The sequence below is a fragment of the Ranitomeya variabilis genome, chromosome 2 (assembly GCF_051348905.1).
Source record: "Ranitomeya variabilis isolate aRanVar5 chromosome 2, aRanVar5.hap1, whole genome shotgun sequence".
Taxonomy (NCBI): domain Eukaryota; kingdom Metazoa; phylum Chordata; class Amphibia; order Anura; family Dendrobatidae; genus Ranitomeya; species Ranitomeya variabilis.
In genome coordinates this window covers 289,856,983-289,879,785 of record NC_135233.1, presented here as the reverse complement: position 1 = coordinate 289,879,785, position 22,803 = coordinate 289,856,983, and the positions used below count along the sequence as shown (strand labels likewise).

At 44.0% G+C, this 22,803-nt stretch overlaps 1 protein-coding gene across 3 annotated transcripts in view; it reads right to left on the bottom strand.

The window, feature by feature from the left end:
• Positions 1-22,803, bottom strand: part of GRIA3 (glutamate ionotropic receptor AMPA type subunit 3) — a 460,685-nt gene that overhangs the window by 432,894 nt on the left and 4,988 nt on the right. The window lies entirely within an intron of this gene.

Below are 22,803 nucleotides of genomic sequence, written 5' to 3'. Positions count from 1 at the left end.
CGTAAGAGGTCGAAGACTCTGCAAACATCTCTCCGGTGGGAGTCAATATCTGGAGAGTTGACTAGATGAGAATATCATCCAGATAGACTACGACCGAGGTGGAGAGCATATCTCGGAAGATGTCATTCACAAAGTCTTGGAAAATGGCTGGGGCATTACAGAGCCCGAAGGGCATCACCAGATATTCATAGTGCCCATACCTGGTGTTAAAAGCCGTCTTCCATTCGTCCCCCTCACGGATGCAAATCAGGTTGTAAGCACCCCGCAGATCTAATTTTGTAAATACATTTGCTCCCCGAAGCCTATCAAAGAGTTCAGATATCAGGGGCAGAGGATACTTATTCTTAACGGTGATGGCGTTAAGACCCCTGTAATCTATGCATGGACGTAGTTCCCCGTTCTTCTTTTGAACGAAGAAGAAACCAGCCCCTGCAGGTGACACTGACTTCCTAATGAATCCTCTTGCCAGATTTTCCTGGATGTACTGTGACATTGCCTCTGTCTCTGGGAGAAATAATGGATAGACTCGACCCCGGGGAGGCTCAGCACCAGGTAAGAGGTCAATAGGACAGTCATAGGGGCGGTGAAGATCTTTTGGAGAAAACGTCCGCATAGGGCCAATATTGCTTGGGGAGAGAGGATAGATCTGCGGGTACCTCAGTAGTAGAAACCTGAACACATTCCCTCTGACATCTACCCCCCGAAGATTCACCCCATCCCTAAATTCTGTCTGTGGACCACTCAATATGAGGAGAGTGGTACCGCAGCCAAGGTATCCCTAACATGACCTCATCAATTCCCTCAGGAATGATGAGCAGAGATATAATTTCCTGATGAGATGGCGACATGGACAGAGAAAACGGGATGGTCTGGTGTGTTATCTGTGAGGACAGTGTCGACCCATTTACCACTCGTACGGTTACTGGTTGAGCTAACATTACCAGGGGAATTGCGTGATGTTGGGCGAAGGCAGAAGACATAAAATTGCCCTCCACCCCAGAATCCACGCATAGCTCTACCGAGTGGGTAAATGAGCCTATAGTAATTGTCCCCTTAAAGGACAATTTGGAGGCAAACGTCGCCGTGTCTAGTGTACCTCCACCTACTGCCACTAGACGCTGATGTTTCCTCGACCACTGGGGACATATGGTGGCAAGATGCCCTGACTGCTGGCAAACATGGCAAACCTGGAGTGCATGAGCGGTCTGGGACTTAGATCCCGCTCGTGACACTACCATGGCCTTATGTGACTCAGGAGCCTGGACTGGAGATTCTAAAGGTTTGGCAAAGGTGGGAGCCAGCTGAAACCTCTGCCTACACTGGGCTCGCTATAACCTCCGCTCATGAAAACGGAGGTCAATACGAGTGGACACAGCTATTAACTCCTCCAGTGTGGCGGGAATCTCCCTAGTGGCCAGAGTGTCTTCACGTGGTCAGCCAGCCCCCTCCAAAATATCGGAATAAGGGCTTATACGACCACTCCAGCTCAGATGCTAGGGTGCAAAAATGGACAGCAACATGGCTGACCAAGGAAGAGCCCTGAGTTAATGCCAACAGTTGGAGCGCCGTATCATGGGTGACATGAGGTCCTAAAAAGACCTGTTTCAGAGTGCTCAGGAACAACGGAGCACTCTGCACCACATGATTGGCACGCTCCCACAGAGGCGAAGCCCACTCCAACGCCCTGTCAGACAGGAGAGACACAATAAATCCCACCTTAGCCCACTCTGTGGGGAAACGTGCGGCCAGAAGCTTGAGATGTATAGAGCACTGGCTCACAAAACCCCTACAAGATTTACTATCACCAGAAAATTTTTCAGGCAGCGGGAGGCGAGACAGAGTCAGAACAGGGGTGGCAGTGGACAAGGTTGCTGCAGCCAAGCTAGCAGCCTGAACAGCAACTGCGGTTACATCCACAGCCGAGGTTGTGCACTCGAGAGCCGCCAACCTACCCTCCAGCTGCTGGATGTACCGCACGGATTGCTGTGTGTCCGCCATTGCTAGCCAGACCCTGGAGCTAGTATTATGTTAGGGCTGGCGGAATGCACCGAGTATATTTAGATATTATTATTGGTGCCTTTGCAGCCCTGGGTTCATCGTGCAGGAGACCAACGTGCTGCTAGCAAATGGTGGCACAATATGGCGGTAGGAGCAAACTGCGTTAATTCACAAAGTCGAACAGAAGGGAAAACACTGTGCCCTGTTAGCATCACAGACTGCCTAACAGACCAAAAGCAATCAGTGGTCAGTAGTGTTGAGCATTCCGATACCGCAAGTATCGGGTATCGGCCGATATCTGCTGTATCGGAATTCCGATACCGAGTTCCGATATTTTTGTGATATCGGAAATCGGAATCGGAAGTTCCCAGTGTATGGTTCCCAGGGTCTGGAGGAGAGGAGACTCTCCTTCAGGCCCTGGGATCCATATTCATGTAAAAAATAAAGAATTAAAATAAAAAATATGGATATACTCACCCCTCCGGCGGCCCCTGGACCTTAGCGGTGTAACCGGCAGCCTCCGTTCCTAAGAATGCAGTGAGTTTAGGACCTGCGATGACGTCGATTGGTGTGATGTGATTGGTCGAGTGAGCGGTCACATGAGCGGTCACGCGACCAATCACAAGCCGCAACGTCATCGAAGGTCCTTCACTCCTCATTCTTAGGAACGGAGGCTGCCGGTTACATCACTAAGGTCCAGGGGCCGCCGGAGGGGTGAGTATATCCATATTTTTTATTTTAATTCTTTATTTTTTATATGAATATGGATCCCAGGGCCTGAAGGAGAGTTTCCTCTCCTTCAGACCCTGGGAACCATCCAGGATAGCTTCCGATACTTGTGTCCCATTGACTTGCATTGGTATCGGGTATCGGTATCGGCGATATCCGATATTTTTGGGATATCGGCCGATCCCATCCGATACCGATACCTTTGAGTATCGGAAGGTATCGCTCAACACTAGTGGTCAGGGAATAGCAAGCACACAAACACCTCCTCTCCGGTGGAGCCGGAATTCTAATGGCTTTACGCCAGCCCTGAATTCACCATACAAACTCCTCACCGGAGGTGCCGGTATTCTAGTGGCTTATTTCAGCCGGACCCTGATCACAAGCAGACAAGACCACTGAGTAGCTAAAGCTCATAACATAAGCTGATACTAGCGCATGGCCGTGAGGCCATGCAAACCTTTTATAGCTGCAGCAACTTCAGGACCTTCCTAGAGGACCAATGAGAGCTGCTACAGTACCTGAGCAACTTCAGGACCTTCCTAGAGGACCAATGGGAGCAGCCACAGTACCTGAGCATGTAACCCCTGACCTCCAATGAGAAGTCTTACCCTGGGCATGCTCAGAAGGGGAAAAGCAGGACTTAGTCCCAGAGATGTCTGCTCGCCGCTGACCAGTACTGGCTACAATGGCTGAGCCTGGAAAGGCAGCAGTAACCATTCGCACAGTATCAGGATGAGCCAGACGCTGGGACCGACGTCTCCGCTGAGCAGGCTCCACTGCGGCTTGAGAAGAATGGGAGACCGCAGCGGAGATGGTTTGAGATTCCCCCTGTGCAGAAGCAGGAACTCAACCCCTAACACTCCCAATTAAATAGTCATCCATACATGCTTACACATAAATAAACGGATGGCTTTCCCACTTGGCCCAGCAGCCCCTTGATGCGCGTTTCGCTGTCCAGCTTTCTCAAAAGGGGTATATTACTGGGAGGAACAAATTCACATAGGAAAATTGTAACAGGATGCAACTGCAGCGCCCCAGAGTCCTGGTCATTGCAGTACTGTGGCTCCGCCATTAAGGGGAGCTATGGTGCGTCCGATGGCACTGAAGGAGTTCATCTGATCAGGTATCACAGACACCAATACATTTCACAGCCGGGCCTCCGGGGGGAGCTAAGGGTGCTATTCATTAGGTCACTCCCCACCATAGTGGGTAAACTGGGGGTCAGGCAGGAAGTTAGATGAGAAAGCTGACTGGGTTGGAACCAGGCAACACCTTGTGGCAGGGGGTGTTGTGGGGGAAGATACAGTAGGGTCTCTGTCAGGGGTGGGATCCTGACAGAGGCTTGGCAACTTTAACGAACGTAACGGGACCGTGCCTGCTCCGGGTAGCGGCGGTGCCCAAGAAAGGATTAGAAGAGAGATAGATTGTGCTGAGTGAGAAACGAGATCACGCGAAGGAGAAATACCAGTAGGAGTCGTGCTGTAAGACTGGAGCAACATCCTACTGAGGCGCACTACCGGTGGCCGGAACGCCGAGGGAGTATCATAACATTCAGCTTCAAGCAATACTCTAAACAGCGGCAGGACAGTCAGTCTAAGGCGGGCTGTCTAACTCAAATCACCTATGCAGTCTTGGGGGGCACCTTGTGGAGAGGGGCGACTCTAGGGTCCCCGAAGAGCTCCGAGCCTACCCGTCAAACGGGTGCCGTCCCAACCAGAACATCAGGGAGGGACGGAGGATTAGAAGAACATCATTTAATCGAGTTGTGAGGGAACTTAAGAAACAGACACAACAGTTGTGGGGACTTTCCGTAAGCACAGCAGGGAAGGACCACAACACATAGCGCTAGAAGGAAGGCACCGATTTCCACCTGTGAGGAGAACTCTGGAGGTGCCATTGGACCGGCCGAACTTGCGCAGCCTGGTGAACCATATTCTGGACTGTGGACTCAGAGATCTTCAGTAAAAAGGTAAAGAGACTGCAACCTGGTGTCCTCGTTATTTACTGCACCGCACCACCACTACCAACATCCGACACATCGTTCACTGTGCGCCCCTCGGCAGGGTCACGGATCGGGCCTAGCCGCCGTGACAACCCCAGAGCAGAGACTCACAGGCCCGGTACCGGGTACCCCTCGGCCCTGCGGCAGTGGGGGCGCTACAACTTGGCATCACGAACAGGATCTACTTAAGCCTGGAGAATCAGGTCATGTGTGCCTTAGAGCTGTGATTTGTTGTGCTTGGACTATACTTTATTGCAAAGACTGCGGATTGTCATTTGCCGCCAAAAGTTCGCGCCAAAAACCGCCGCCATTGCAGCGTCACAGGGAGCGCAGAGGAAGAAGAAGGGCGTGCCATGGGAGGAGACTACCAAAGCGGCGCCAGAAGTAGCGACCGCCCCCTCCAATTCCTGCTGCGAGATGATGACCTGCCCAGCAGCAGAGGAGAACCGCCCCCTGACTTGCGACGGCGGGAACGAGGTGAAGGAGGAGCTCGACCTTGGAGAAATGGCAGAGTCCGATGCATGCATTGCCACCGAATGTCCGACAGCGATGATGATCAGGAAGTGCCTGAGCGACGACAGGGCAATTCCGGCTTGCCCTCACCCACCAGAGGTGGACCCGCGTCCACCGCAGCGGGAAGACCTGAGTTCCCCGGAGCCGGTAGCAGGGCGGAGCCTACCTATCCCGACCTCGGAACTAGCCGAAGAGGAGCTATGGGGAGTGGAGCCGTATCCGGAGGCTGCCGAGGAGGAGCTGCGGTCCGGGCTGCAGCCGACTCCAGCGTCCTCATTAATGGAACGGACCAACATCGGTGGAATCACATCAGACGCAGGTATAGAAAGCGTCCCGGCTCCCCCGACCGATCCCGATCCTGCGATCGATCCTCGCCTCCACAATAACCATTTCCTCTTGGCGGGGCTAGGGGTACTATGCCCCGGCGCAATGGGGAGGCTGATACCTCTGCCACCGACCCAGACGGGGGAGTTCGTAGATGTGAGCCCGGAGGGAGTCATCCTCCGGTGGGAGGCCCCCCGAATTGGGCTGGATGGAGTCTGGCGAGGAGGTCACACCATTGCCGTGCTTAATTGGGAACAATATAAGCGGTACTTGATCCTACAATGGAAGGACTGGAAAGAAATGGAACAAACTACCGCCGCATCAGCCGTGGACCAAGGGCTGAATCCTGCACGGTCGGGAGATGTCCACCATCAGCTGATGTCTGGCAACCTACTAGCAGAATAAACCTCGGTACCATGAATATGTAAATAGTTGCTGTTTTCCTGTTTTGCTGCTAAACCCGTTCAGGGTTAACTCTAAAGGGGATCCTTCTGTTGACCCGGGATCCCTATTGTTTTGTTTTTTTTGCTTGTTTTTCCAAAGTTCTGCACAAGTTGTTAGTTGAAACGAACTGCTGAAATCATGAACAGTGCATGATCCGAACTTTTTGTACATAGTTTGCACCTTATTAAAGGCGCTCCCTACTGGTTTTACTTCAAAAAGGACTCTTTGTGAAGATACCACACTGGAACCTTTGCTGAGTATGGACTGGTAGCTTGAGAAGATATGCTACCTCATAGAGACTTGGTCCCCTCTTAAAGGGGATGTTCATTTGTGCACGTAAATGGTGATATTGCTTTAAGACAAATAGCAATAATGTTTTGACGAAAGAAAGTAATGATAATGTTTACACGAGTAAGTTATATGTATTCAACTAGTTAATTGTGAAGAAATGCTGATGATGTTCTCTGAAAAGAAAAAGTGAAAGATAGAAGAAGGATGCAGTGGGCCCGTAGGGGTAGACGTGGTGTCCAGCATGCATGTTAGTGAAGAAGATAATGAGAAGGTTTAATGTTATACAAAGAAAATGGTTGATAATGTTGATAGATGATGAGGATAGAAGGTAAACCCTGAGCCCTCACAGGAGTCATGTAGAGATGGCTCGGTGCTCTTGAACTAAAAGTAATGTTATGTTCTATACTGTGTATAGTAGTTGAAAAGGCAGTAGGCCCTGGCTGAACGGGGCGGTCCTGTAACTGAAAGGAGAGGCAGAAGGTCTGGTGCCGATAGGACAGGCGGTCCTGCAGATCTAAAGTAGGAGAATGAAAAAGTTAAATTGCCTTATAATGTGATTATAAGAAGGTCTTAAGTGGATTTAGAGTGTATGTCCTTAAAGGCAATGTTAAATTATTGTTCAACAATTTTGCACTTAGTAGAATACCCGGTTGGGTAAGAAAAGCTAATTATAGCATGTTGCTATGATATTTTACCATGTTTGTAACGTTAAAGTGTCCTCACCTCCCATAAAGGGAAGCTTTGTTTAAATATACTTATTGTTATTGCACTCGACAAAATTGTATGTCTTTTTGCTAACTTGTATTGTTGTTTTCTTCCCAGTCCCGGAGTACTGTGTTTAACCAGGGGGGAGTGCAGCGCCCCAGAGTCCTGGTCGTTGCAGTACTGTGGCTCCGCCACTAAGGGGAGCTATGGTGCGTCCGATGGCACTGAAGGAGTTCATCTGATCAGGTATCACAGACACCAATACATTTCATAGCCGGGCCTCCGGGGGGAGCTAAGGATGCTATTCATTAGGCCACTCCCCACCATAGTGGGTAAACTGGGGGTCAGGCAGGAAGTTAGATGAGAAAGCTGACTGGGTTGGAACCAGGCAACACCTTGTGGCAGGGGGTGTTGTGGGGGAAGATACAGTAGGGTCTCTGTCAGGGGTGGGATCCTGACAGAGGCTTGGCAACTTGAACGAACGTAACGGGACCGTGCCTGCTCCGGGTAGCGGCGGTGCCCAAGAAAGGATTAGAAGAGAGATAGATTGTGCTGAGTGAGAAACGAGATCACGCGAAGGAGAAATACCAGTAGGAGTCGTGCTGTAAGACCGGAGCAACATCCTACTGAGGCGCACTACCGGTGGCCGGAACGCCGAGGGAGTATCATAACATTCAGCTTCAAGCAATACTCTAAACAGCGGCAGGACAGTCAGTCTAAGGCGGGCTGTCTAACTCAAATCACCTATGCAGTCTTGGGGGGCACCTTGTGGAGAGGGGCGACTCTAGGGTCCCGGAAGAGCTCCGAGCCTACCCGTCAAACGGGTGCCGTCCCAACCAGAACATCAGGGAGGGACGGAGGATTAGAAGAACATCATTTAATCGAGTTGTGAGGGAACTTAAGAAACAGACACAACAGTTGTGGGGACTTTCCGTAAGCACAGCAGGGAAGGACCACAACACATAGCGCTAGAAGGAAGGCACCGATTTCCACCTGTGAGGAGAACTCTGGAGGTGCCATTGGACCAGCCGGACTTGCGCAGCCTGTGCCAGGAAAATGGCCGCCGCGATGTCCATCTGCGCACGCGCGGAATCCCGCGGCCATTTTCCTGAAGCCCCGGGCAGCAGAGCGCTCCATCTGCGCACGCGCAGCCACAGGAAAGATGGCCGCGCCCACCGGTAAACGGCGAATAGCGTAGACCGCGCTGTTTTGAATCTCCTGGGCAGTGGATCTTCTCTTTGGACATGCGCACACCACTACGCCACCAACGTAATGATGAGCCTGATCTGGGGGAGAAACAGCGCTGTGACCACGCCCATCCGACCTGACCAACTTGAGTGACAGGACAAAACGGCCACTTCACAAAGGTATTTCGGCAGCCTAACGGGGGTGTAAAGGCACCAAAAAGGCACTAATGTAAAGCCCAGCTCTGCCCCTATTTCACACTATTTTTATCTAATTTTTAAAAAACGGGGTGATAGGTTCCCTTTAACTGCCGGTCAAAGATGCTGGCTCAAGCTGTCATCTGACAGAGAGGGAACCACTTACTGCTGATCAGAGTCAGTGTTTCTCACACTGTCACACAGATGACAGCATGGGAAACAGCCAATATTTGGGGTGCTGAACCCAAACATTAACACGGGCTTTGTGGAGAAGTCCATATATGGGATCCATGCACAGACACTAGGTACTGACCCCAAACTTTACTGTTTGGGTTTGCCCATTTCTACTATCACCTATTTCTAAGATTCGTGGCAATTTACTGATCGAGGAGGTTGAATTGCAGACAGATTAGGGAATTTTTATCTCACTACAAAATAGAGCGAGAGGTTGGATGCTTGACCACCACTCCATTCATTTTCTTAAAAAGTCGTACGCAGTGAATGGCAGCTTAATAAAGAATTATTGTCATGCTCTTTGAGCATGCTCACTACCGCTCTATTCCAACAGGAATAAAAGTGGCCCCTTCTAACAAATGGTGCAGGTCCCAACAGTCAGACTCCCTCCATTTAATATCCTGTGGATAGATTATAGCTTTTTTTCACCAGACAAAAACCTCAACATTCAGATTTTTAATTTAGTCCAATTGTCAATAGTATAATAAAAAAACCTAGTTAAGAAGTCTACTTGTACAATCATATGCAAAAGAATGGGTCATTTTAAAGTGTTCATTTTGAGTGTTTTAATTGGATGCACCATTGCAACAAATAGATTGAAGAAATGTCTTCCCTCCTAACTATCCCAAAATCAACTATGAGTGGTAATGCTTAAAAGTTGTAGTGGTTAGGAACCACAACAACTTGGTCACAAAATGGCAGACCAGGTAAAGTTCTTGAACAGGGTCACTTAGTGTTTAGTTGAATAAAAGTTGCTAAAACTCTTTTGAACAATAATTCTAAACCTCCTCTGCCATTATTAGAGGAGGTTTGGTGCGCCAAACCTGCATGGGTTACCATAACCGAGCAGCTGCATGTAAGCTTTACATCACCAAGCACAATGCCAGCAATGGATTGTGTAGAGAAATCCATGCCACCACTAAACTCTGAAGCAGTGGAAACATGTTCTGTCGAATAAAAAAGATACACTTTTTTAAAACAGTCAAATAGATGGATGAGTCTGGGTTTAGAGAATGCCCAGAGAATATCATCTTCCTGATGGTTTGCAGAAAGCCCTTTCCTGTTCCAGCATGATTTTTGCTCAGCGAACAAAGCAAAATCCACAATGATATTGTTACTGTATGTGATTTTGGTGTATAAGAACTTGACTGACTTCACAGAGTCCTGAACTTAACTCAAACAAAATCAGTTGGATTGAGCTACAATAGAGATTGCAAGACAAATCCAACATCAGTGTCCCACCTCAAATGTGTTCTTCTAGATGATTGGGCTAAAATTCTTACAGGCTACAAAATATTAATTAACAATATTAGTCCTTTTTTAAATATGGAGCTACCATAATAAATCTTAAAACCAGTATTTACCAAAAAATGAGTGTTTCTCAAGGTAAAAAAATGAAGTACAAAAATAAATATTAAAACACAGTATAATTTATTTAACAACAATATATTAAACATTGGTTAGGTGCTAGGAATGGAAAAAAGGTTACTTATTCCAAGGTGCGCCGAAAAAACTTGAGCTAGCAGTTCACAGAATGATATCAAACAGGTAAACAAGATTTAATCATAAATATTGCCTCAATGGGTCCCTGTAATAAAGTGCCAGTAGTATGGTGCATTCATGCTGCGGTGTTTGAAACACAAAGTGAATCGATATGTAGTCTGTTTGAGATAGTAGGAAGCTGGACAGGCAAAACAAAGTAAGACTGTAGGTAAGCACAAACCCCTATGCTAAGGTGCCATCAGTGGATACGCATCTATACGTCCTATAGTATAAATAAGGGACAATGAGCTTAATAAGTAACTATTTTATACCTGTCAAACTGAACTTCTGGGCAAACAATGGCGTCCCTCTGCCCCAACGCGCGTTTCGCTCCGCTTCTTTGGGAAGCGCTTTAGGACAGGGGGCGTACAGGTTTAAATATCCCTATTGACCAATCAGGGGAAGGTGGGAGGAGGTTCGGCTGTGTCAAAAATTTCAGCAACCAAGAAGGAACTGGAGAGTATGACATTAGAGCTTACATCACATGTGCATCCAAAGGTGTTATTAAGTTCCCTTTTTATCATTCCTAGCACCTTTCCAATTTTTAATATATTGCTGTGAAATAAATTAAATTTTTATATTTATTTTTGTACTTCATTTTTTTACTTTGAGAAACACTCATTTTTGGTAAATACTGGTTTAATGGCTTCAAAATATTGTATAAAGCCTACTCAGAAGAGTGGAAGCTGTTATGTCCACAAATGGGTCAACTCCATGATAAATGTTATAGATTCAGAGTGATAATAATAAGGTATTATAACTACTGTACGGCTAAGTTCACACTGGGTGTTTTTGCTGTATTTTATTTCTGCAGCAAAACCTGAGTGGTTGGCAGGAAAGAAGCTGTGACAAAAATGCAGGTTTTGCTGCATTTTTGTGCGGCGGTTTTGGTGCATTTTTTCAGGCATTTTTTTCATTCAATTCAATGGATAAAAAACGCTTAAAGAAGTAACATTCTCTATGTCCAAAAAAACAACCAAAGCACAAAATACTGATGACAAAAAAACAAGCTATTCATCTATCTAGCTATCCTGACATGAGAAAAAAACTAACTACACCATCTTTGATTTCTATGGTTTTACCTTTAAGGCCATAACAAAAAAACATCTGGACATCTAATCCTTCAAAAGTCTTAAAATTGTGCAAATATAATCTCAGGTGAACAACAGCACGTAAGAAAACATAAGCACGCTATTACTTATTTATTAAAAACTAAGCCAAAAAGCAGAACGAGTATGTTATAAAAATAAGTACACCTCATTAAGATGTGTATTGCCACCTTTAGCAGCAAGAACTTGAAGCAATCGTTTTCTATATGACTACATCAGTCTCTCACATCGTTAGGGAGAATTTTATTGTCGGATCTTTTTTACAACTTTGCTTAATGAGCAACCGTCATTTTAATTTGTATTTAATAAATCAATAATGCACATGAAAATAAGAAACTTTGTAAAATGTATTATCAGAGAAATGTGCTTCTTTCTCCTCATGGACTGATCTTTCATTCTCAAAATTCTCAATTCACAGGTAAAATCTGTATTCAGTGAAGAGAGATGGTTACAGTACTAAGACAAAAGATGGCAGTTAGTGAACTTGCAGCAGAATATCTGTATCTGTCCCCGTCCCCTCTTTCTTTTCCTGCCATAGAATTTTAGAAGCATCAACCCTTATCTCCTAACCAGTAATTAGATACATCTGTCTTCACCGAATACAGATTTTTTCGATGATATGGGAATGAAAGATCAGTCGAGGAAGAGAAAGAAAAAGATTTTTCTGATAAGATATATTACAAAGTTTCTTATTTTCACATGTACTAATGATTTTTTAAATATAAATTAAAACAATGGTTACTCTATAAAGGGGTTATACAGACTTGGGGTTCAAGTTTGCAGTCACTCTACTTAGGGTTCAAGTGACTGTAAACCTGACCCCCAAGCTTGGACAACCCATTTAAGTACATTGATGTTTATAGGGATTCTTATCTTTGCACAGCTCTCTTAAGGTCTTGCCATTTATCTCCACTCGAAGTTCCATTCTTTAGCAACAGTATGAAGTTTGGAGTGGATGTTGGCTGTGCTATTCAGCCAGCATTCAACTGCAACCACAGCGATAGTAAGCTACCATCACAACAGCGTAGCTTCTTAGGTGCCAATATAAATAGTGGTTTAAGTTGTTTAAGTGGTTTTCGAGGTCCCAGTAATTTTATTATGGTAGTCTGGAGCATTTTAATGGCCTTTGGTGTCTGCCATGTTATTACATCTAAGACGCCCTGCCACCAAGGTAATACAGTGTATCGTCCAAGTGATCAAGCAAGTTCAAGTCCTCTAGGGGTACAAATAAATTATGCAAAACACCAACAATAAAATAAAAAAAGGTATATTTCTTGGAAGTCAAGAAGGAAAAGCCTACAGCAAAAAGAATGAAAAATTACCAAGATCAGGCAGAGAGCTCCTGAATGTCTCTGGCCATTCATAAAGAGAAATTTGAAGCCGTACAGTTTCAGGTGCTCAGATCTCTCTATTCTGTCTGACCTTGATTCAATGGTCACTGCAGAAAATCATCAGTATTTAGAATGTATTTACTCGGATGACAGTCTAGCACTGACTCATAACAAACCTCTGGCCCCATGTTCCCAACCTCAGGGCTCAGAATCAGTTCGAGTTTCGTCAGTGTTTTTGATGAGTGTCATCAGAGTTTGGTCACAGTGTCAGTTTTTACCACGAGAGTTTGAGCACTGCTTCAACTGTTTTTATCAAATGTAAAAAAATGCTTAAGGTTTCTAATTTTCTGCACCAAACCGTCAGTGAAAAATTGACAGTACATGGATGCCATCTGAGTGCTGGCCGATTTTTTTCATGGACCCATAGACTCGCATTGACTAAGTGTTGACCTTTATCTAAGCCACACTGGTTGTGTGTTAATTGGCTCAGACGGAACAGTGCCAACATCCCTAATTGCCCTGCTCACTATCTACAAAGGCTTAGAAAGAACATTGCCGGGCAGCCTGCCCAACAATGCTGCCTACGGTGGCCAATATTTCCAGAAAATCAGCTGGCTTGCTGTGTTTTCTTACCTTTTGCTGCTGCTATGAGCCTCCCCACACCACACAATGTGTTTATGTTTTTTGGTGGGTCCCATTTCTTCTGCTTATACCCTTGAATCTAAGCACATGATAAGTACATGATGCATGTCTCCCTTTTTAAGACCATGGACAACCTTGGGATATTTATTTACATCTATTTTGGTATTTTTGCCTGTAAAACATTTTTGCAAAAGGGTATTAATAAAACATTCAGACCGTTTGCCCTCTGCAGTCTCTATGTGTCGCAGTGCACAGCTAGCTGCAAAATGAGAAAAGAGTGAACTCATCTGACAACAAGGTCTGTAAACCTTATTTCAACTTTCCTGAATCATCTTTTAAGCTGGTTTATGGATTTATGACCAAATTCAAGTGAGTTTCTGGTTTCCTAGCTTACCGGTCATCACTAGTGTTGAGCATTCCGATACTGCAAGTATCGGGTATCGGCCGATACTTGCTGTATCGGAATTCCGATACCGAGATCCGATATTTTTGTGATATCGGGTATCGGTATCGAAACAACATTAATGTAAAAATGTGTAAAAGAGAGAATTAAAATAAAAAATATTGCTATACTCACCTCTCCGACGCAGCCTGCACCTTACCGAGGGAAGCGGCAGCGTTCTTTGTTTAAAATTCGCGCTTTTCTTTCCTTTACGTGAGTCCCGGCTTGTGATTGGTTGCGTGCCGCCCATGTGACCGGGACGCAACCAATCACAGCAAGCCGTGACGTAATTTCAGGTCCTTCAGGATTTTAAAATTACGTTCCGGCGTTGTGATTGGTTGCGTCGCAGTCACATGGGCGACGCAACCAATCACAGCAAGCCGTGACGTAATTTCAGGTCCTTAAGGATTTTAAAATTACGTCCCGGCTTTGTGATTGGTTGCGTCGCAGTCACATGGGAGACGCAACCAATCACAAGCCGTGACGTCACGGGAGGCTGGACACGCGCGCATTTTAAAATGGGCGCGTGTCCAGCCTCCCGTGACGTCCCGGCTTGTGATTGGTTGCGCCGCGATCAACCAATCACAAGCCGGGAGGCTGGACACGCGCGCATTTTAAAATTTTAAAATGCGCGCGTGTCCAGCCTCCCGGCTTGTGATTGGTTGACCGCGGCGCAACCAATCACAAGCCGGGACGTCACGGGAGGCTGGACACGCGCCCATTTTAAAAAGCGCGCGTGTCCAGCCTCCCGTGACGTCACGGCTTGTGATTGGTTAATGGCGGCCATGTTGCCGGGACGCGGACCAATCACAGCAAGCCATGACGTAATTTCGTCACGGCTTGCTGTGATTGGTCCGCGTCCCGGCAACATGGCGCCGTGACCAATCATAAGCCGGGACGTCACTGGAGGCTGGACACGCGCGCTTTTTAAAAAGCGCGCGTGTCCAGCCTCCCGTGACGTCACGGCTTGTGATTGGTTAATGGCGGCCATGTTGCCGGGACGCGGACCAATCACAGCAAGCCGTGACGTAATTTCGTCACGGCTTGCTGTGATTGGTCCGCGTCCCGGCAACATGTCCGCCCTGACCAATCACAAGCCGGGACTTCACGTAACCAAGTAAAAGCGCGAATTTTAAACAAACAACGCTGCCGGTTCCCTCGCTGAGGTCCAGGCTGCGTCGGAGAGGTGAGTATAGCGATATTTTTTATTTTAATTCTTTCTTTTACACATTTATATGGATCCCAGGGCCTGAAGGAGAGTTTCCTCTCCTTCAGACCCTGGGAACCATCAGGAATACCGTCCGATACTTGAGTCCCATTGACTTGTATTGGTATCGGGTATCGGTATCGGATTGGATCCGATACTTTGCCGGTATCGGCCGATACTTTCCGATACCGATACTTTCAAGTATCGGACGGTATCGCTCAACACTAGTCATCACTGCAGTCTAAACATAGTGGCAGGTGTCCTAGGCAATGAGGACTGTGCTGACAATTTCTTTCCTACATAGATCTAAACCACTGCTATGAAGTCAACCAGGTCATTGGATCCAGACATCTTCTGTCCTGCTGACCTCATCTGATGCTAGAGAGGCAAAGCTCCCTCTGCTTACAGCATCGGAGAGCTCACAGTCTGGGTCTACTGCACAATGATGCCACTGTTCTAAACTGTTAGTCATGCAGGAGCATTATGTTCCCCTTCTTACTGGACCCCTTTTTGCCAAGGGTTTGTGGCTGTGAACTCCTGCTTGATTGACAGTGTAGACCAGTGTTTCCCAAACTCCAGTCCTCACAGCCCCCCACAGCTCTTGTTTTCAGGATTTTAGTTTGTATTGCACAGGTGATAGAACTGATGCCTTGATAATACTTCTTTCACCTGTGCAATACTATGGAAATCCTGAAAACATGACCTGTGGGGGGCTATGAGGATCGGAGTTTGGGAAACACTGGTGTAGACCAAAAGCATCATCACTACTGAAAAACTAACATGAGACAACCACCTTAACACATTTTGCAATGTTTTAGAAACTTCACGGTAATACAAAGGCAAATTTTCCTATTATGTGTAAAAGCCCAGGTTGCATACATTTAAAGGGAATCTGTCATCAGGTTTTTGCTATGCAATCTGAGGACAGGATGATGTAGGGGTTGAAACATAGATTTCAAAGATGTGTCAGTTATCAAGCTGTGTGCTACTGTTTACTTGCAACAAAGGCTTTACCACTAGGACATTATGATTGCTGTAACTAACAGGCCACATGAGCACCAGTCTGACTCCGCCCCCTGTGATAAGCAGCTCACTGTCAATAGGCAATAAACGTACAGAGCCTGGTGTGGGCAGGATTAGCTTCTAAGCTCTAATTCATGCTGCATCTGAAACCTCTGATTGTATCAAAATTGTTGCACCCAGTAATCTAAGTGATACATTGCCAGATTCAGGGTCATTTTGCCTAAATTATGCTCCTCTCAGATGAGGTAGTAAAAATCTGGAGACAGAATTCCTTTAAGTAAATATGCCCCCAAATTTGTCCTTGTGTTGATGAAAATCAGTGGGTTTTTACCCAAGTAAAATCTGTATGGTTGGCATGTTCTGTTTGTGCTCACATGGGTTTCTCTAATTAATGGATTCACCCAATTCCTCAAACATTCTAATCACATACAAATATATCAATGGCTTTCAGTGAAATTGGCACTAGTGCATTTGTGAGGGGGAAACTGGGAAATTTAAATGTGGGCCCCATTGCATACAGGTCATGTGAGTGATGTCTCTCTTGGTAAAGCACTATGGAAGAAGTTGGTGCTCTAGGAGCAAGAACAGAATGAAGAACCCAATGCTGTATAGGGATATTTGTGCAGTATTTCGGTTTTAGGTTTTATATACTCTGGCTAAAGGGCATTCATTAACTTTCACTCCGCATTTCCAAGTGCTATCTTCATTACATACATTGTATCTTCAAGATACAGTTCACCATTTTGTATGTTTCTTATATAGCACTAAGATATTTCACATCGTAGTTCAGAAATCAGTTTGCGACTCAGATTCTACATTTTTTTAAGTCTTAAAACCACATATACAGTATACTGTAGGGCAAACTTCATAGGGTACCCTGAAAAAGCCAATGCAAACACAAGCAGACCATACATTGTCCATGCAGATGTTCCCCTGTGGCGCATACCGCTACTTTGCCAATATTCAATCACACTAAAATGCAAGCTTATGTAACGGTTTTCTTTATGCACGTCTAACTAATATTGAAACCATCATAAGGTTCCAATGAAGGCAAAAATAATATGACATCATCATCTAAACCCGTCCTGCAGACCGTGCGCCATTTGCGAACTCTATTTGGATGAAAGAAGCCCATTCTTGTAGTTACATTTCCAATTCCCTAATATGACTATGTCCTCAACATTAATGAACAAAATAGGATCTGTACTAATGCTTTGTTAGCAATATTCTACAGCAAATAACCCTAAGGTTACATTTGTTTTTCTTGAGCTCTTCCCTCCTAATGTGACTTGCAAACGGAGCGTAATTCAAGAGCATAGCTCACTGTAAAGGTATACATACAACAGCAATTTTTGCAATGACAGTGCAGAGAGGGGATATGAGATCTGTGTGCTAATGAGCTGACACTGCAGAGGCAGAGGAGATGTAGTGGAATGCACTACAACAGCATAGCAGACAAACACAGGAGGCTGATTGCAATACATTTTGATCTATGGAACCTTAACATAATTCACGTTAATTTTTGCAGTGAGTTGTTAGCTGCAGTGGAGCACCCTTCTTATTATTGCTGCAATAACTCACCTAAACCATTTTCTATTTGCCCGATGCATCTACTGCATCTTGATTGTCTGCAAATGACATCAGTGCAAAGTATTGACAAAATCATGTGTCTTAATAAATAAGCGGGTCAATGGATACGGATAGCATTCTGTGCTGAGGAGAGAGGAAGGGGGATGTGTATGGATGTGTGCATGCGGGCGTCTGCGTGTACATGTTTGTAAGATTGTGCGATCATATCTGTATACCTGTGTGCATCATGTGCGTATGATGTGTGTCTGTGTACATTATGATTGTGTGTATGTATGTGTATGTCTATGTACATTATGATTGTGTGTATGTATGTGTATGTCTATGTACATTATGATTGTGTGTATGTATGTGTATGTCTATGTACATTATGACTGAGTGTATGTATGTGTATGTCTATGGACATTATAATTGAGTGTATGTATGTGTGTGTCTATTTACATCTTTGTACATCTTTGTACATTTTGATGTGTAAATAATTATAAGGTGACTGGTCTGTGTGTGTACATGTATGCAGAACTGAGTGTATGCCTCTCGTATGTACTGTTGTGTTTATATGTGTACATCAGTTTGTATGTATGCATGTCTGTCTATGTACATTCAGTCTGTGTATGGCTAGCTATGTTTCATGGGCTTTTGTGTGAGTCACTGAGTATATATATATATATATATATATGGTATATATATATATATATATATATATATATAAATATTCATACACACTCATGCAGACACACAGGCTCATACAGAGACACATACCTGCATATGACTACTCAGACACACACATACATAGACTCACATATACGTGCACAGACACTAATATATACACACATGGGGCGGATATGCCATTGGTGCAATAAGTGCACGAGCACAGGGGCGCGAGAGGTAAGAGGGTCCACCCCACCTCCAAAACAGGTGGAATTGTCCATTCTGATGAGCTATTGGACTGTAAAGGGCCCACGTATTGTTCTTGTATAGGGGCCCACTTCTTTCTGTGTCTGCTCCTGTACAGACATACACACAAACATTAAAACATTCATACACACTGACTCACAGATACTTATATGTACATATATATATATATATATACAGTATATATTTTCATGTGCATCTCTGAGTCAGTGTTGTTCATTTGTTTATCTGTCTGTATGTGTACCTATGTGTGTCTGTGTGTTTATATGTGTTTGGATGTGTGTGCTTATTTGTGAATGTCTGTGTGTCTGTGAGTCTGTGTGTGCATATAAGTGTCAATATACATATATATATTGTGGTGCGGTGACCCATGTTACAGCCAGGGGGCACTGTGTGTGTGTGCTTTAGAATGCGCTTAGAGGCATAATTATGGTGATGAGACAAAGTCCGGCAGGATTGTAAATGGCCGGTATGTGTCGCAGAGGTGCTCTGCGTTGTAAGCCCAAAATTATATGGTTATGCTGGGACTTATAGTTCCACAAGAGTTTGTTGTGTTTACTTATAAGGGCGGGCTTATAGGGTTAGCTGGTGAGCTGGGCGGGACTGGCTAACCACACATACTCCCAAAGGGTGTTAGATTGTCCTGGAATGGACTGGAGTCTTGCAAGCACCTGGTGAGACCATGGACTGATGGCCTGTGTGTTGGAAGTGCCTGTGATTGGACTTCCTGGAAGCGTATGGAGAGGCTGCATCTACAGAGCCTGAGGTGGTTTCTGTGTTGGTGAAGCTACAGTTCCTACTGTGGATCTGGACTATCCGAGGTGCCCTGGTCACAAGGACGGTGATTCCAGTGAGGCAGTTTTCCCCTGTGAACCAGCACTGGCAGGGGCCAGTGTGTGGAGCCGGAGCTCCTGAAAGGTAACCCCAGACAAGGAGATTGTAATGCATGGCAGAGAAGTTTATCTGCTGCATGAACAGACTGGTGGTCGTGATAAGTTCATGGATGTAATGAAATAGACTGTATGTCATGTGGTTTATGATGTTTAATAAACCGGATTAGACTGTTTAAGTGGAGAAATCGTGCCTAAGTGCTTCAATTCTGTGCTAAGCGAGTGTTCCCCAACCCACTCAGGTAGCGTTTCACCACAATATACATACATACTGTATATGTGTATGTGTGTGTCTGAGTGTACTTGTGTCTGTGTGTACATATAAGTGTGTATGTGTGTATATATATACATATATATGTATGTGTGTGTCTGAGTGTACGTGTCTGTGTGCATGTCTGTGAGTCTGTGTGTACATATAAGTGTGTATATATATACATATATATATGTGTCTGTCTGAGTGTACATATAAGTGTCTATGTGTATATATATATATATATATATACATACATATGTGTGTGTCTGAGTGTACATGTGTCTGTGCATGTCTGTGAGTCTGTGTGTACATATAAGTGTCTATGTGTGTATATATATGTGTGTGTCTATATGTGTGTGTCTGAGTGTACATGTGTCTGTGTGCATGTCTGTGAGTCTGTCTGTACATAAAATTGTCTATGTGTATATATATATATATATATATATATATATATATACGCATAATAATTAAAGAAAGTTTGGCAGCACTGCCAAAAAAAACCGAGTGCAATAAAACCTGTACAGGTGATGTCCAAACCTCCAAAGTAGAAAATCAGAAAAAATCATTTTGATTTTTGGAGCGCTGCCTGTTTGTTTCTGATTTTATATATATACATATATATACATATATATGTATGTATGTGTCTGAGTGTACATGTGTCGGTGTGAATACATATGTACACATCAGTAGATCAGTGATATTTAACTACTTTAACAGGATCTGTGCTATTGTTCTCACATACATAACATTTCCATTCTAATTTTGACTGAAGCATTTGACATCCATCCTGTATCTGCAATTCCCTCTCATGGTCCAGGCCTTAAAGGGGAACATTTTGTAGTGTCTTTGCCTTTTAAAGCAATAGGGACAAATTGTCTTAATAGAAAATATATCTACAGAAATCCACTAAAGTGTTAATTCAGCTCTGTAATAATGTGATACCGGGTTAGACCAGTTTGGAATTCAAGGACAAAGCATTGAAGCAGCTGCATTTATATACATAAGGGGATAAGAGAGTTATTTGTCAAGAAACAGAGTGTCTCCAAGACTAAAATGACATAAATTGCATCAGTTCTGCTTTCTGTGGCACCACTGCAGGATGTTCTTGGCATACTCATCACTTTGGAAGCAGGAGCCCTCTAAATCCTGAGAAGAGTGTTTTCACCTAACAGGCACAAAGTGAGCAAACTACATCATCCTAGCAGCCCTGCCTATCATGTCCGGATGACACCGCCAGAGTTGAATGAAACCTCATTTTTCCTTTTATTTTTACTCATCAAGAGCTAAATAGAACAGATTAATTGATATTGATATAATTTGCTGAGTAAATTTGATTCTGATGACTTGGCACCGCACCTTGCTGAGTACATACACGCTGGCGCTTTAGGTGGCTCCATGCTGGGTAAGCCTTTCACTTTTGGGAATTAGGAAGTAAAAGCTTTCTGACATCTGAAAAATGATTGGTTTTCATTTGATTTGACACCCTGAACATTTTTCTTACTCCGATCAGGCTCGGCATGACTGATTCATTACTCGGCTACTTGAGTTCCTAATTTGGGTTCAGAAGGCATTTAGCACTAAACATCCACTCCTTTCACATTTTTTTCTTTCTATCGTTTCTCAATACAGAAATATAAAGATATCAACTTAATTCCGAACACCCATCAAGCACCTTTCAGTTCTCTAATTCGCCTTATACACCGAGATGTGTTAGATAACATTGCTTTCCATGTGTAATTTGCTTTATTTCCATAAAGAAATATTGTCGATTGAAATCAATTACTTAAAAAGTACGTGTAAAACCCTTTGTGCGTTTAGGTTTAATCCATTCATTGATATTTGAGAAACGGCGTTGCAAAGCCAACCTCTTGAAGGGATTACCTTGATTAAGGATTAAGGAACTAAAGTGTTTGATGGAAATGACATTCATTCCAGAAAAAAAAGAAGACGAAGAGGAAGCAATAGATTATAAAATGTATACAGAACCAAGGTGAACTTTAGCAGAATCTTGTAGAAATTTCATTACCACGTAGGTAAAACCTAATTATTCATGGGGAAGTGGCAGGAGGACAAAGTTGATTTTAGAAGGGAAATAGAATAGAAGGGATCTTTTTTTTTGTAGCTAAATTGGCTTTAAAAAGTTGACTTGAAATATAGTAAATTCATAGACGTCTTGTAAAATACTCAATTCAAAGAAGACTTGTAAAATAGTCAATTCATAGAAGACTTGTAAAATAATCAATTCATAGAAGACTTGTAAAATAGTCAATTCATAGAAGACTTGTAAAATAGTCAATTCATAGAAGACTTGTAAACTGGTCAATTCATAGAAGACTTGTAAACTGGTCAATTCATCGAAAATGTCTATGTAGCGTCTTGTGGTAGAACTGATCAGATATCACATAGATACAATGCACTTTGTACTTGTCAATCAACCTCTTGGTTAATTGGGTTTTGGAGGCTGGAAGTCCCCATTACTACAGTTTACAGCATCCACTGCCATTGGACTTTGTAGAGGAACGAGAGCTTTGATCTATCAAGGAATCACTCACAGACAACATCTGGCTTTTGTTATTGGCTCTGATCCACTGCAGCACGGTCAGATCCTGGGTATGTTGTCTGGTTAACATTGATACATGTGTATATATATATATATATATATATATATATATATATATATATATATATATATATATATATATCTTACATTATATAAACCCTAATAGAAATTATCTCCCATGGGTCTATGTTCAGCAACACTACACATATCTTTTTCCCCAGCATACTTATTATTTCATGTGGACCACGGAAGCGAAACGAGCACTGCAGAGAAGAGCTCATTAAATACTCTGCAATAAAACTATGATGTCTTGCTATTCTTCACATGTGAAACATTCTCCAGCATATGCTATAGCACTATGCTCCCAGCCAATGAGATATTGTCACTATTTGACAATGCACCGAGATCCCAGTGATTGCTAATTCATGTCCAGACTTTGAAAGTGCTGCATTAGATCCTCAGATAACCAGCAATGCCTCTCTACTGTTACAGAAGGGGGGAAACATAAAAAAATGATATAGGGAAGAAAAGCAAGAACAAGGGAGAGAGACCAAGAGTAAGAAGAAACAGAAGAAGAGGTCATCTCAGCAAATAAAGATATAGATGGAGACAGTGAAAGAGAGAGGTGGAGAGATTATACTTTACAGACTACTTTGGTTATTAATGTGTCAACATGAGATGAA